We start from the raw sequence: 12941 nt of genomic DNA, 5'->3' as shown, positions 1-12941 counted from the left end.
GTGTGTGTGGGTGTGTGGCTGTGTATGTGTGTGTTGTGTGTGTGGCTGTGTGTGTTGTGTGTGTGTGTGTTATATGTGTGCGACTGTGTGCTGCATGTGTGTGCGTGCGACTGTGAGCTGTGCGTGTGTGTGATGTGTTGTGTGTGTGCTGTGTGTGTGGCTGTATGCTGTGTGGTTGTGTGCTATGTATGTGCGGCTGTTTGTGTGTGTTGTATCTGTGTATAGCTTTACTTGTGTGGCTGTGTGCGTGTTGTGTGTGGCTGTGTGTGTGCGTGTTGTGTGTGTGTGTGTGGCTGTGTTTGTGTGGCTCTGTGTGTGTGTGGATGTGTGTGTGTCTGTGTGTATGTGTGTGTTGTGTGTGCTGTGTGTGTGTGGCTGTGTGTTGTGTGTGTGTGCTGTGCGTGTGGTTGTGTGTGTGTGTGGCTGTGTGTGCTGTGCGTGTGGTTGTGTGTGTGTGGCTGTGTGTATTGTGTCTGTGGCTGTGTGTTGTGTGTGCTGTGTGTGTGTGGCTGTGTATGTGTGTGTGGCTGTATATGTGTGTTGTGTGTGTGTGCTGTGCATGTGGTTGTGTGTGTGTGTGGCTGTGTGCTATGTCAGTGTGTGTGTGACTGCGTGTGTGTGTATGTGGCTGTGTTTGTGTGTGTGTGGCTGTGTGTGTGTGCTGTTTGTGGGTGGCTATGTGCTGTGTGTGTGCTATGTGTGTGTTTTGTGTGTATGTGGCGTTGTGTGGGTGACTGTGGCTGTGTGTGTGTGTGGCTATCTGCTATGTGTGTGTGTTGTGTGTGTGTTTGGCTGTGTGTGTGACTGCGTGTGTGTGTGTGGCTGTGTGTGTGTGTTGTGTGTGTGGCTGTGTGCTGTATGTGTGTGTGTGTGGCTGTGTATGTGTGTTGTATGTAGCTGTGTATGTGTGTGTGTGTTATGTTTGTGCGACTGTGTGCTGTGCGTGTGTGTGATGTGTTGTATGTGTGCGTGCGACTGTGTGCTGTGCGTGTGTGTGATGTGTTGTGTGTGTGTTGTGTGTGTGCTGTGTGTGTGGCTGTGTGCTGTGTGTGTGTGTTGTGTGTGTGCTGTGTGTGTGGCTGTGTGCTGTGTGTTGTGTGTGTGCATTGTGTGTGTGTGTTATATGTGTGCGACTGTGTGCTGCATGTGTGTGCGTGCGACTGCGTGCTGTGCGTATGTGTGATGTGTTGTGTGTGTGTGGCTGTATGCTGTGTGGGTGTGTGCTATGTATATGTGGCTGTTTGTGTGTGTTGTGTCTGTGTATAACTTTATTTGTGTGGCTGTGTGTGTTGTGTGTGTGTTGTGAGTGGTTGTGTGTGTGTTGTGTGTTGTGTGCGAGTGTATGGCTGAGTTTGTGTTGTGTGTATATGTGTCTGTGTGTATGTCAATGTTGTGTGTGCTGTGTGTGTGTGGCTGTGTATGTGTGTGCAACTGTGTGTGTGTGGCTGCGTATGTGTGTTGTGCATGTGTGTGTGGCTGTGTTGTGTAGCTGTGTGTGTGTGCTGTGTGTCTGTGTATGTGTGTTGTGTGTGTGTAGCTGTGTGTGTGTGTGGCTGTGTGTGTGTGTGTGGCTGTGTGTGTGTTGTGTCTGTGTTTGTGTGTTGTAGGTGTGTGGCTGTGTGCTGTGTGTGTGTGTGGCTGTGTGTGTGTTGTGTGTGTGTGTGTGTTGTGTGTCTCGGAGTGTTGTGTAGCTTTATGTGTGTGTTGTGTGTGCGTGGCTGGGTGTGTGTGTTGTGTGTGTGTGTGTGGTAGTGTGTGTGTGTTGTGCGTGTGTGTGGCTGTGTGTTGTTTGTGTATGGCTGTGTGTGTGTTGTGTGTGTGTGGTGTGTGTGTGTGTTGTGTGTGTGGCTGTATGTGTGTTGTGAGTGGCTGTGTGTGTGTGTTGTGTGCGTGTGTGTTGTGTGTGTGGCTGTGTGTGTGCTGTATGTGTGTGTGGCTGTGTGTGTGTTTTGTGTGTGCGTGGCGGTGTGTGTGTGTTATGTGCGTGTAGCTGTGTCTGTGTAGCTGTGTGTGTGTTGTGTGTGTTTTGTGTGTGTGTGGATGGGTGTATGTGTGTTGTGCGCATGTGTGTGGCTCTGTGTGTGTTGTGTGTGTGTGGCTGTGTGTGTGTGTGTGACTATGTGTGTTGTGTGTGTGTGTTGTGTGTGTGACTGTGTGTGTGGTGTGTGCTGTTTGTGTGTTGTGTCTGTGTGTGGCTGTGTGTGTGTTTTGTGTGTGGTTGTGTGTATATAGCTGTGTCTGTGTGGCTATGTCTGTGTAGCTGTGTGTGTGTTGTGTGTGTGTGTTTTGTGTGTGTGTGGATGGGTGCATGTGTGTTGTGTGTGTGGCTGTGCGTGTGTTGTGTGTGTGTCTGTGTGTGGATGGGTGTGTGTGCAGTGTGTGTGTGTGCTGTGTGTGTGCATGTTGTGTGGCTTTATGTGTGTGTTGTGTGTGTGTATATGACTGTGTCTGTGTGGCTGTGTGTGTTGTGTGTGTGTGTGCTTGGCTGTGTGTGTGTGTTTTGTGCGTGTGTGTGGCTGTGTGTGTTGTGTTTGTGTGTGTGTTGTTTGTGTGTGTGGCTGAATGCTGTGTGTGTGTGATGTTTGTGTGTGGCTGTGTGTGTGCTGTGTGTGCATGTGTGTACTGTGTGTGTTTCTGTGTGTGTGGCTATGTGTGTGTGTGTGCTGTTTCTGTGTGGCTGTGTGTGTGTTGTGTGCGCCTGTGGCTGTGTGTTGTGTGTGTGTTGTATGTGTGTTGTGTGTGTGACTGTGCGTGCGTTGTGTGTGCGTGTGTGCTCTGTGTGTGTGTGTTGTGTGTGGCTGTATGCTGTGTGTGTGTGTGCTGTTTCTGTGTGCTGAGTGTGTGTGTTTTGTGTGTGTGGCTGAGTGTGTCTGTGTATGTTGTGCTTGTGTGGCTGGGTGTGTGTGGATGTGTGTGTTGCTGTGTGTGTGGATGTGTGTGTGTGTTGTGTGCGTGTGTGTGTCTGTGTGTGTATGTGTGTGGCTGTGTGTGTGTGTGTGCGTGGCTCTGTGTGTTTTGGGTGTGCATGGCTGTGTGTGTGTGTGGCTGTGTGTTGTGTGCGTGTGTGTGTGTGGCTGTGTGTGTATGTGTGTGGCTGTGTGTGTGTGTGTGTGTGTGCGTGGCTCTGTGTGTTTTGGGTGTGCATGGCTGTGTGTGTGTTGTGTGTGTGTTGTGTGTGTGTCTGGCTGTGTGTGTGCGTGTATGTGTGTGTGGCTGTGTGTATGTTGAGTGTGTGTCTGGCTGTGTATGTGTGTGTGCGTGTATGTGTGTGTGCTGTGTGTGTGATGTGTGTGCTGTGTGTGTGGCTGTGCCCTTCCCCCTGTTTACCTGTCACTGAGTTATGCAAACGAACGGTCATTCTCTTCTGCAGTTGGAGGATCTTCATGTAAGTCAGCACAGTGCAGTTCAACATGCACTCGTTTGATGGAGGAAGCCGTTTGGGACCCTCCGATAACCTGCGCACTTCATTCTGGATAAGACAGGGAGGCGATTGCGACGGTGCTACGCTGCTGTCATGTGTACTGACGCAAGTGGACAGAAAGCAGATACTGTATAACCCCCAAAAACAGGCCGGATCCATTCTTTCCGAAGCCTCGTAAACGTCAGTGCGATCGCTCATCTGTCAAAGCTGCTGTGAATTTGCGGCCTCGGAGGTGGGAAAAAGTTTATTTGCGACTTTTGCAGCCTTCACGGGGCTGACGCCGACAGAGTTGGCGGTATGTTTGGAATCTCCTGGCAAAGGTGACCCTGCGTAAACAGCAATGCATCACCCAGCTTGTGGGCCATTTCACAGATGTGAAAACCATTTGGTCTGATAGTGGTGGGGCTTAACCCTTTCCGCAGCACAATCCCAATGCTGCAGTTTGAACAGAGACGGTTGTACCATTTGAGAAAATCGCAGCTAATCTGCACTTCAGCTCCACCCGTCTCTCTTTTCACCAGAGACTTGACCCCCCCCCAGACCTAAAAAAAAATAAATCTCTCGATTTCACTCCTGAAAAATTCAGCTGACCTCCGGCGTCCTCAGCCCTGGAGGGCGTGTGGGTGGGGGGGGGGGGGGGGGGGGGTTGCTGCAGGTTTCGACCACCCCCTTGTGTGACAGACCGTTTCCTGAGTTTACCGCTGCTGGTGGTCCACTTACCCTCGGGTCACAAAGAGCGTCAGCTTCATCCTTCCAGCCTGTAACCTCGCTGTGTGTTCGTCAGGCAGCTGGAAACTACTACTGTCTGCTCTCTCGCTCTCCCATCGACCTATCAGTCCTGCCAAACAATCTTCCTTCACAGAGAACTCTGGGATGCTCCTGCTGAATGCACTGATTTATAGCCCGACGGCTAAATGTGGATCAAAGCTGTGAATTCTGCCTGGCTTCAAAGAGAATGGAAAGCCTCCAGATGAGAGACCCAATGAACCATTACAAACAAAACAAAAACAGGTCAGCGATCCCAAAAGGAAGGAAACCAGGGGAAAGCTCGCAACACATTTAAATTATTCCTGGGTAATATATATATATATTTACATTTGTTCATGGAATGTGAGCATGACAAGAACAGCATTTGTTGTCGATAATTGTCTAAATGGTTGGGCATAACTGGGTAACTTGCTCGGCCTTTTCTGAGCTCGAGGCTGCGAAGTTTGACTTCGATTGCACCTTTATATTCACCTCTCGATGCCTTCACTGTCTCTGAATTATCAGCCTGCTTATTTGCCCCCAAGGGGCAGGTCACTAGAGTTGGTGGTGTTTCCTGCCCAGCCACCCAAAGAGTCTGTGGGGAGCAGACCCCTGCCAATCGTGGCAGCCCCACTGCCGATTAACACTCGAGGCTTGAGCAGGAGCTCTGGTAGACCCGGCAGTGACCATGGCTGGGACCAGTCCGTCCCCAGATTCTAAGTCCCGGAGTAAGTACCGTGTCTCCCAGCCAGAAGAGGGGGGGGGGGGGGGGGGGGGCTGGGAAGGGGGGGCGGGGTTAGTCTTTATGGAGAGACATGGGGAGGGAATGGAGCACCTTCGGGGGACAGACCTTTGCAGGGTGTTCAATGTGGAAAGTGAGGTTTTTGAGGGAGGCGCGATCAGGGTGTCCAATGTGGCTGTGATGGAGGTACGAGCACTGTCACAGCACCGAGCAGGGCCACCTACCTGACTTCCTTCATAGAAACATAGAACATAAGGGCAGCAATAGGTCATTTCACCTTTCCTGCTCCTAAATTCCACCCTTCTGACTCAATGTGGAGCCTGGGCAGGAAGCAGCCCTTAAACATGCCGCCAGCACCTTCCTATTTCTCATGTTCCTATTGGCTGAGGCCACTATCAGATCAACCCTGATCTTCCAGCATGGTGGGGCAAGGTTGAGGGGCTGAATGGAATACTCCCACTCCTATTCCTTAACTCCTTACAATCTCTTAAGGGCTTCGATTGGGCTGAGGGTGGGCAGCTGGGAGGATGGGTTGACGGTCACCCTTATTGCGCTCCCCACAACCTGCAACCCCTTGGCAGAGAACCATAAGGTTCTTCCCATGGTACTAAATAAGCAGAACTATCCTCCAAGGAAATATTGGGCAGACTGACAGCATGACCTTGGACCCTACTACAAATTTTGTTCCCTAGCTATCAACTCCATGCCTCTCCGTGGTAATCGTCTAAGACTAAACTAGTCTGTTTGCAAACTTGGTGTCATATTTGACCCCACGATAGGTTTCTAATCACATTCTCGTGAAATCAATAAGTCTACCTATTTTCACCTCTGTAACGATGACTGCCTTCCCCAGTCTTGCCTTCCCTCGCTGCAGAAACCATTTGTGTCCTTGTTATCTCCAGACTTACCTATTCCAACACATTCCAGGCCAACCTTGAATGATCCTGAGGTAATCAAAGACCCTGCTGACCATGTCATAATTCACAGCAAGTTCTGTGTCAATCCCAGTGCTCCGGGAATGGATTGGCTGGGGAGAGAGTGGGGAAGGGGGTAGGTGGGAAGTGTGGAACCCAAAATTAAGCAGTGTTTCTGCCAATGACTCTTTAACACAGCCACTTCATTAACCTCCAGCTCCTGAGTTTTGCTACCAATTAGTGGTAGATGGCTTAATATCGACTTAACGGTGGCAATCTCAGCTCCAGTACTAAAAGGAACGTATCAATTCAAAACAACAGGTGTTCTTGGTGCTGTTATTATTGCTATTGTTGGTGTTACTGCTGCTGGTGGTATTGGGTGAGGCTCTCTGGCCTCCCCACAATGTGGTCCTTGGTGGCAGCACATGGCCCGGGGGTGGAATCTTCTGGTCCCACAGTTGTCAATGGGATTTCCCAGTGAGTCCACCCAACGCTGCTGGGAAACCCGGGGCAGGGGTGCCCCATCGGCAGGACCGGAAGATTCTGCTGACATGAACCGCCAGAAGATCCCGCCCATCGTTGCTGTTGTCACTGATGTGGGTCTTGTTTTTAAAAAAATTATGAGTCTTGAAGTTTTACATAATAACAAAATAACAAACAACCAACGAGAATGCAAGAGTGTAAGAAATTACAAGCAAATATAAAACAAAAACACATAATTAACTTAAACATTAAACTTAACTTAAACATTAAACTTAACTTAAACACTATGGGCGGGATTCTCCCATCCCGCGGCAGAGTGTACACGCCATCGTAAACGCCGTCACGTTTTACGGCGGCGTGCACGGGCTGCTGCCAGGAGTAATTCTGGCCCCTCCAGGGGGCTAGCACGGTGCCGGAGCGGTTTGCGCCGCTCCAGCTGCCGATCTCGGTGCGAACTGTGCGCCGTGGGATCCGCGCAATGCGCGCATGCGCGGTGGCCTCCTTCAACGCGCCGCCCCTGACGCAACATGGCGCAGGGCTACAGGGGCCGCCACATAGGAAAAGAGGCCAGGGGACAGAGAGGCCCCGCCCGGGGTCGGAGACCCCCCCCCACAGGCCGCCATCCGACCTTGCATGCAGAGTTCCCGCCGGCTGGGAGCAGGTGTGGATGGTGCCGGCGGGACTCAGCGTTTTAACTACGGCCGCTCGGCCCATCACGGGCCGAGAATCGGCAGGCCAGCCACATACAGCTGCCCACGACTGGCGCCGCTCCAACCATGCCGGCGCCAACGGCGCCCATTCTCCGCTCTGCAGAGAATCACAAAGAACAAAGAACAAAGAACAAAGAAATGTACAGCACAGGAACAGGCCCTTCGGCCCTCCAAGCCCGTGCCGACCATACTGCCCGACTAAACTACAATCTTCTACACTTCCTGGGTCCGTATCCTTCTATTCCCATCCTATTCATATATTTGTCAAGATGCCCCTTAAATGTCCCTATCGTCCCTGCCTCCACTACCTCCTCCGGTAGTGAGTTCCAGGCACCCACTACCCTCTGCGTAAAAAACTTGCCTCGTACATCTACTCTAAACTTTGCCCCTCTCACCTTAAACCTATGCCCCCTAGTAATTGACCCCTCTACCCTGGGGAAAAGCCTCTGACTATCCACTCTGTCTATGCCCCTCATAATTTTGTATACCTCTATCAGGTCGCCCCTCAACCTCCTTCGTTCCAGTGAGAACAAACCGAGTTTATTCAATCGCTCCTCATAGCTTATGCCCTCCATACCAGGCAACATTCTGGTAAATCTCTTCTGCACCCTCTCTAAAGCCTCCACATCCTTCTGGTAGTGTGGCGACCAGAATTGAACACTATACTCCAAGTGTGGCCTAACTAAGGTTCTATACAGCTGCAACATGACTTGCCAATTCTTATACTCAATGCCCCGGCCAATGAAGGCAAGCATGCCGTATGCCTTCTTGACTACCTTCTCCACCTGTGTAGCCCCTTTCAGTGATCTGTGGACCTGTACTCCTAGATCTCTTTGACTTTCAATACTCCTGAGGGTTCTACCATTCACTGTATATTCCCTACCTGCATTAGCCCTTCCAAAATGCATTACCTCACATTTGTCCAGGTTAAACTCCATCTGCCATCTCTCCGCCCAAGTCTCCAGACAATCTAAATCCTGCTGTATCCTCAGACAGTCCTCATCGCTATCCGCAATTCCACCAACCTTTGTGTCGTCTGCAAACTTACTAATCAGACCAGTTACATTTTCCTCCAAATCATTTATATATACTACAAAGAGCAAAGGTCCCAGCACTGATCCCTGTGGAACACCACTGGTCACAGCCCTCCAATTAGAAAAGCATCCCTCCATTGCTACCCTCTGCCTTCTATGGCCTAGCCAGTTCTGTATCCACCTTGCCAGTTCACCCCTGATCCCGTGTGACTTCACCTTTTGTACTAGTCTACCATGAGGGACCTTGTCAAAGGCCTTACTGAAGTCCATATAGACAACATCTACTGCCCTACCTGCATCAATCATCTTAGTGACCTCCTCGAAAAACTCGATCAAGTTAGTGAGACACGACCTCCCCTTCACAAAACCGTGCTGCCTCTCACTAATACGTCCATTTGCTTCCAAATGGGAGTAGATCCTGTCTCGAAGAATTCTCTCCAGTAATTTCCCTACCACTGAAGTAAGGCTCACCGGCCTGTAGTTCCCGGGATTATCCCTGCCACCCTTCTTAAACAGAGGAACAACATTGGCTATTCTCCAGTCCTCCGGGACATCCCCTGAAGACAGCGAGGATCCAAAGATTTCTGTCAAGGCCTCAGCAATTTCCTCTCCAGCCTCCTTCAGTATTCTGGGGTAGATCCCATCCGGCCCTGGGGACTTATCTACCTTAATATTTTTTAAGACACCCAACACCTCGTCTTTTTGGATCACAATGTGACCCAGGCTATCTACACCCCCTTCTCCAGACTCAACATCTACCAATTCCTTCTCTTTGGTGAATACTGATGCAAAGTATTCATTTAGTACCTCGCCCATTTCCTCTGGCTCCACACATAGATTCCCTTGCCTATCCTTCAGTGGGCCAACCCTTTCCCTGGCTACCCTCTTGCTTTTTATGTAAGTGTAAAAAGCCTTGGGATTTTCCTTAACCCTATTTGCCAATGACTTCTCATGACCCCTTCTAGCCCTCCTGACTCCCTGCTTAAGTTCCTTCCTACTTTCCTTATATGCCACACAGGCTTCGTCTGTTCCCAGCCTTTTAGCCCTGACAAATGCCTCCTTTTTCTTTTTGACGAGGCCTACAATATCATTCGTCATCCAAGGTTCCCGAAAATTGCCGTATTTATCTTTCTTCCTCACAGGAACATGCCTGTCCTGTATTCCTTTCAACTGACACTTGAAAGCCTCCCACATGTCAGATGTTGATTTGCCCTCAAACATCCGCCCCCAATCTATGTTCTTCAGGTCCCGCCTAATATTGTTATAATTAGCCTTCCCCCAATTTAGCACGTTCATCCTCGGACCACTCTTATCCTTGTCCACCAGTACTTTAAAACTTACTGAATTGTGGTCACTGTTACCGAAATGCTCCCCTACTGAAACATCTACCACCTGGCCGGGCTCATTCCCCAATACCAGGTCCAGTACCGCCCCTTCCCTAGTTGGACTGTTTACATATTGTTTTAAGAAGCCCTCCTGGATGCTCCTTACAAACTCTGCCCCGTCTAAGCCCCTGGCACTAAGTGAGTCCCAGTCAATATTGGGGAAGTTGAAGTCTCCCATCACCACAACCCTGTTGTTTTTACTCTTTTCCAAAATCTGTCTACCTATCTGCTCCTCTGTCTCCCGCTGGCTGTTGGGAGGCCTGTAGTATACCCCCAACATTGTGACTGCACCCTTCTTATTCCTGATCTCTACCCATATAGCCTCACTGCCCTCTGAGGTGTCCTCTCGCTGTATAGCTGTGATACTCTCCTGAACAAGTAGCGCAACTCCGCCTCCCCTTTTACATCCCCCTCTATCCCGCCTGAAACATCTAAATCCTGGAACGTTTAGCTGCCAATCCTGCCCTTCCCTCAACCAGGTCTCTGTAATGGCAACAACATCATAGTTCCAAGTACTAATCCAAGCTCTAAGTTCATCTGCCTTACCCGTAATGCTCCTTGCATTAAAACATATGCACTTCAGGCCACCAGACCCGCTGTGTTCAGCAACTTCTCCCCGTCTGCTCTGCCTCAGAGCCACACTGTCCATATTCCCTAGTTCTCCCTCAACGCTCTCACCTTCTGACCTATTGCTCCCGTGCCCACCCCCCTGCCATACTAGTTTAAACCCTCCCGTGTGACACTAGCAAATCTCGCGGCCAGGATATTTATGCCTCTCCGGTTTAGATGCAACCCGTCCATCTTATACAGGTCACACCTGCCCCGGAAGAGCTCCCAGTGGTCCAGATAACCGAAACCCTCCCTCCTACACCAGCTGTTTAGCCACGTGTTTGTCTGCTCTATCTTCCTATTTCTAGCCTCACTGGCAAGTGGCACAGGGAGTAATCCCGAGATTACAACCCTCGAGGTCCTGTCTTTTAACTTTCTGCCTAGCTCCCTGAACTCCTGCTGCAGGACCTCATGCCTCTTCCTGCCTATGTCGTTAGTACCAATATGTACAACGACCTCTACCTGTTTGCCCTCCCCCTTCAGGATTCCCTCTACCCGTTCGGAGACATCCTGGACCCTGGCACCAGGGAGGCAACATACCATCCTGGAGTCTCTTTCACGTCCACAGAAGCGCCTATCTGTTCCCCTGACTGTAGAGTCCCCTATAACTATTACTCTTCTGCGCTTTGACCCTCCCTTCTGAACATCAGAGCCAGCCGTGGTGCCACTGCTCTGGCTGCTGCTGTTTTCCCCTGATAGGCTATCCCCCCCGACAGTATCCAAAGGGGTATACCTGTTCGAGAGGGGGACAACCACAGGGGATTCCTGCACTGACTGCCTGCCCTTTCTGGTGGTCACCCATTTCTCTGCCTGCACCTTGGGTGTGACCACACTTACATAACTGCGATCTATGACGCTTTCCGCCACCTGCATGCTCCTAAGTGCATCCAATTGCTGCTCCAACCGAACCATGCGGTCTGTGAGGATCACATGCCGGCGTCGGGGGCCGTGGCCTGGTCACGGGGATTATCCGGCCCGGCCCCGGGCTGAGAGAATCCCGCCCTATATTCACCTCTGGGCTATCAGTGAGGCAAAGGCTACAATGTCTGCCTCACTGGCAGAACCAAAACATATGCATATGGTTAGCTGGGGCAAGCGAACAGCGATCACATCTGTCCTCAACCTTTGGGGAAAAAACTCACTCATCCCAGCCTTGGTCAAGTGTGCCCTGTGTAACACCTTAAACTGAATTAGGCTCAACCAGGCTCATGAGGACGTGGAGTTGACCCTGTAAAGGACCTCCCTCCAAGCCTCACCCATAAGTATAAGACCCAGCTCACATTCCCATCTCATCCTCATCCCGTTTAATGGGGAGGGATCCGACGAGAGAATGTGGGTCATGTAGGTCCGAAATAGACCCCTCGACAGGCTGAGCCAAGGATTAAATCTTCTTCATCAAGGAGGAAGGTGGAGCCAAAGGAAAGGAAACTACGCAAAAAGTTGAAAACTTGAAAATAACGAAAAAGGCTAGAATTGGCTTGGTCAAATTTGTCGGCCAGATGTGAGAAACTGGGAAACCTCCCCTCCACAAATGCTCAGGTTTCTTTGCTTTCCCTCTGTGCGTCCCCTGTCTGCCTATACCTTTGCAGTAGAACGCTGCGGATTCTGGGAATTCTTACCCACCCAAATAAAAGCAGATATCAATTTGTTAACCTTAATAAAAAAAGGATTTGGTCAGAAAAATGGGGGGACATTGAAAGAGAAGTATGTTCATTTTAATTGTTTGAATCCTCCCCGCCACCCCTCTAGGTCCATTCTTTTTTTATTTAATATTTTATTGAAAATTTTTGGACAACCATCACAGTACATTGTGTATCCTTTACACAGTAATATCACAATATAAATAACAATGGCCAGTTTTATAAACAAGAAATAAATAATATATAAACAAAAACAAAACTAAATGGGAACTGCCTTGTCCCAGATAAAGATTCTCCAAAAATATGTTTTAACCGTCCAATATACAATTATCTATAACAACAACCTATACATATTATACTTATATATTGACATCCCTGAGAATCCCTCTGGTTCCTCCCCCCACCCCCCCCCCCCCCCCCCCCCCGGGTTGCTGCTGCTGTCTTCTTCTTTTCCATTCCCTCTATCTTTCTGTGAGGTATTCGACGAACGGTTGCCACCGCCTAGTGAACCCTTGAGCCGATCCCCTTAGGACGAACTTAATCCGTTCCAGCTTTATAAACCCTGCCATGTCATTTATCCAGGTCCCCACACCCGGGGGCTTGGCTTCCTTCCACATCAACAGTATCCTGCGCCGGGCTACTAGGGACGCAAAGGCCAAAACATCAGCCTCTTTCGCCTCCTGCACTCCCGGCTCTTCTGCAACCCCGAATATAGCCAACCCCCAGCTTGGTTCGACCTGGACCCCCACCACCTTCGAAAGCACCTTTGTCACCCCCACCCAAAACCCCTGTAGTGCCGGACATGACCAGAACATGTGGGTGTGATTCGCTGGGCTTCTCGAGCATCTCGCACACCTATCCTCTACTCCAAAAAATTTACTGAGCCGTGCTCCAGTCATATGCGCCCTGTGTAACACCTTAAATTGTATCAGGCTTAGCCTGGCACACGAGGACGATGAGTTTACCCTACTTAGGGCATCAGCCCACAGCCCCTCCTCAATCTCCTCCCCCAGCTCTTCTTCCCATTTCCCTTTCAGCTCATCTACCATAATCTCCCCCTCGTCCCTCATTTCCCTATATATGTCTGATACCTTACCGTCCCCCACCCATGTCTTTGAGATCACTCTGTCCTGCACCTCCTGCATCGGGAGCTGCGGGAATTCCCTCACCTGTTGCCTCGCAAAAGCCCTCAGTTGCATATACCGGAATGCATTCCCTTGGGGCAACCCATATTTTTCGGCCAGCGCTCCCAGACT

General features: G+C 50.2%; 2 long non-coding RNA genes across 2 annotated transcripts in view; one reads left to right on the top strand and one right to left on the bottom strand.

Annotated features, from left to right (window-relative positions):
• LOC140395464 (uncharacterized) overlaps positions 1-4269 on the bottom strand; it is a 42875-nt gene extending 38606 nt beyond the window's left edge. Inside the window, exon 1 of the long non-coding RNA XR_011936197.1 lies at positions 4142-4269. This is a non-coding gene — a long non-coding RNA (uncharacterized lncRNA). The remainder of the gene's footprint in view (positions 1-4141) is intronic.
• A 91-nt stretch (positions 4270-4360) lies between these two features.
• Positions 4361-12941, top strand: part of LOC140395463 (uncharacterized) — a 68286-nt gene continuing 59705 nt past the window's right edge. Inside the window, exon 1 of the long non-coding RNA XR_011936196.1 lies at positions 4361-4495. This is a non-coding gene — a long non-coding RNA (uncharacterized lncRNA). The remainder of the gene's footprint in view (positions 4496-12941) is intronic.

This window comes from Scyliorhinus torazame, chromosome 18, assembly GCF_047496885.1.
Source record: "Scyliorhinus torazame isolate Kashiwa2021f chromosome 18, sScyTor2.1, whole genome shotgun sequence".
Classification (NCBI taxonomy): domain Eukaryota; kingdom Metazoa; phylum Chordata; class Chondrichthyes; order Carcharhiniformes; family Scyliorhinidae; genus Scyliorhinus; species Scyliorhinus torazame.
This window is presented reverse-complemented; position numbering and strand designations above follow the sequence as displayed.